Raw genomic sequence first — 3,028 nt, 5'->3', positions numbered from 1 at the left:
CAATACCATCGAGGTTTGGTTAAATGAAGAATCGAGTCTAGAAGAAAGGATCGTCCAAAACCTGCAGCTGCAAATTGCTGCATTAGACGTTGTTGATGATGGCAACGACATGAGGCTCTCGGGGCCCGAATTTTGGGCGATCTGGATCCTTGCGGAGTGAGAGAAACTACGGGGTATGATGGCAATGATTGCATGATTCCATCTACATACTGAAGGCGTCGTCGAGCAAATCCTCACCCCGTATTCAGAAGACGATGGCGTCAACGAAAAAAAAAAAAAATAAAAATAAATAAATAATAAAATGGAATAAATACGTTGCCTGTTGGCATCCCTAAAGGTCGCTCGCTAGAATGCCACGTGAACTATCAAAATAAATATCTTTTTGAGGATATTAGTTTGTTTCGCGACCCGTCTTGATGTCTTTCATGTTGTCAGCCTGCCCGTCAACATGGCGGCAAGCAAGAGATAGCTAGCTAGGAGACAGACAGACAGACAATCCCCACCCCACCCCACCCATTCCAGTCTTCATTCGTTCGGGGAAGTTGACGTATATATATGTGTACAGATCTATCTATACAAGGTCCACCTCCAGCAACTAATTAAGTAATACTACGGAGTAGTTAACTAACTACTATTATTATGTATTATGTCTGCGTGTGTTCACCGCTAGCACATCAGAAAGGAACGAATTGTCCAGACGAAAATTGAACCAGGTTTCCCCTCCCCCTACGCCGTAATGCAAATCTGTCACTGCAAGACAGACCAGACCCTCCCACCGCTGAAAATCAAAGCGGAAGTGTTGCACACAAGTGGCCTCTCGAGAGACAAATTCGAATCGAATCGCGCGCATCTTGCCATCTTGCCGGGCAGAACAGAGAGCAAGGGTTGCCTTGTCTGTGCTTTATTTAAAATAATAATAATAAAAATAAATAAAACCAGGAAAGCCAAGAAGAGAAAATCCCATAACGTTTCAGAGGGTTTCACTAGTTATCTCCTTGATACGTAGGAATCTGTAGAAGACGAATAGATCATTGAATCCGCAGCTAACTATTGGCAAAGGAAGTTGACATATCACATACGCCGTAAGAGCGAGCTGAAATCCCAGGGGAGAGAGGGGGGGTGAAGAGAAAAAGAAAAGAAAAACATCGGAACAATAAATACCACAGATGACATGAAAATATGTTTCCTGCCTCCGACCCCACCTACAGCATTGCGGACATAATATATCCTGTCGATGTACAGATATACTGACATAAATATATGAAATATTTCGTCATTGGAAAAAGAAAGAAAACTCAATATCTACATAAGCTTTGGTTTGACGTCACGGCAAGGGGTGAGGGTATAGTGATGTAGAGCAAATATATAGATATATTCCGTAACTGAAAGGACGATTTTTAACCAACAAAAAACACAATATTTATATATAGAAAAACCCGCTTGAAATACTTCATCAAGAAAGGAACAATCCAGGCGCGGCCTCCTTCCGCTGCCCAAAAAAAAAAAAGAGTCAAAATATGCTCTCACGCTTTTCCCTTACCATTTCACTGTGTTAAAAGTGTTATGGTAATGTGAGAAGTTATATATGCCCAAAGGAGTAGCATGAATATGTGTATCTTCATTCTTTTCCCTCCCGCGCTTCAAACAGTGTCGTTAGTTTCTCACCACCTCGAATGAGAAAAAAGGAGAAAACAAAAAGCCAAGGATAAAGAGTAAGAAGATATATAAGAAATTGGGCGAGAAAGGAGAAGGATTGCAGCGTCAACAATTTATTTCCCCGGATGGCGCACAAGGAGGCGTGAGTAGGAAAGGGACAAAAACAAAGAAGAGGAGAAGGAAGGCCAGACAACAAAAAATCAAATTCAAGCCAAAGAGATTTGATCGTCCATATGATAAAATATGGATAATAGTTTAAGTGTATGCTACCCCAGCGATATCAATAGGAAACAAAAAATGGATAAACGAAAAATGTTCAAAAAAACGCCATGCTAGATTGATAGATCGATCGATCGATAGATAAATAACTAGGTCCATAGCGTAGGACAGTATAGTATAGTACCCTGGGCTGAGGTCAATAAAAAATAAACAACGAATAGAGAGCAAAATATATGTATAAGAAAAGAAAATGCTATCATCAAAGGCGACAGATTTCGGAGGGATCGGGAGGTGTAGGTATGTCCGTTCCTCCCTTTCCTTGTCCGTCGAACAAAAGGCGACAAAAGAGAAAAAGCAAAATACCCTCATTAGACACGCGCGCACACGCATGCGTATACACACAAATGGACAGCAAAAAGGGAGGCAAAATAGAAAACAAAGAAAAACAAAAAGACATGACAATGAGTGAGGAGAAAGAATAGTGGCTTTGTTTCAGTAATGAAAGTAATACTGTGTGAAGAAGTTTTTGGGAAGAGATTTGAGTAGGGATGAAAACAGGGATGGATGGAAACGCGAAGGAATGTATGTGCACATGTAGGGATGATATGATATGATATGGAAATGGTATTGTATATCGAGAACGGGTACGTGAGAAACGTATTTCCTGCCTTTCCTTCACTAAATCATGTCGTTAATGGAAATGAATAGAATACCCCAGCCCGACATATATGGCGGAAATAGAGAATGGTTGAGCGAGGTATCATCCAATTGGAGATTTGGTCAGGTAAATCAGGAGAACGTTTGTAAGCTGTGTTTTATATAGATGTATGTCGGAAAGCGGAATTTTTCGAAGGAATGAGTAGGAGGGCCGTATATATGTTTGTCCTTGTATGTGTGTATGTGTGTGTGCGCATGTGGAAAATCGACATCGAAGGTTAAGAAGTATGAACCAAGGGCTTTTCTGGAAAGGTCCAGATTAAGACCTGAATCCGGCTTTGACCTGAAAGGCGGTAATATCAATGGAAATAGAGGATACTGAGGAGCCATCGTCGACCTCGATGGCCGCTTCTGAACCGTCTGGCGTTCGCTTTTTCGTTTGCTTTCAGGATCAGCGTAGATTCTGGAGCAATCTTCTCAGGGTTCATCGGTCGTC

This window comes from Histoplasma capsulatum, genomic scaffold (genome assembly GCF_000149585.1).
Source record: "Histoplasma capsulatum NAm1 scaffold_1 genomic scaffold, whole genome shotgun sequence".
Taxonomy (NCBI): Eukaryota; Fungi; Ascomycota; class Eurotiomycetes; order Onygenales; family Ajellomycetaceae; genus Histoplasma; species Histoplasma mississippiense.
The sequence above is the reverse complement of the archived record's forward strand: the minus strand, read 5'-3'. Positions refer to the sequence as shown.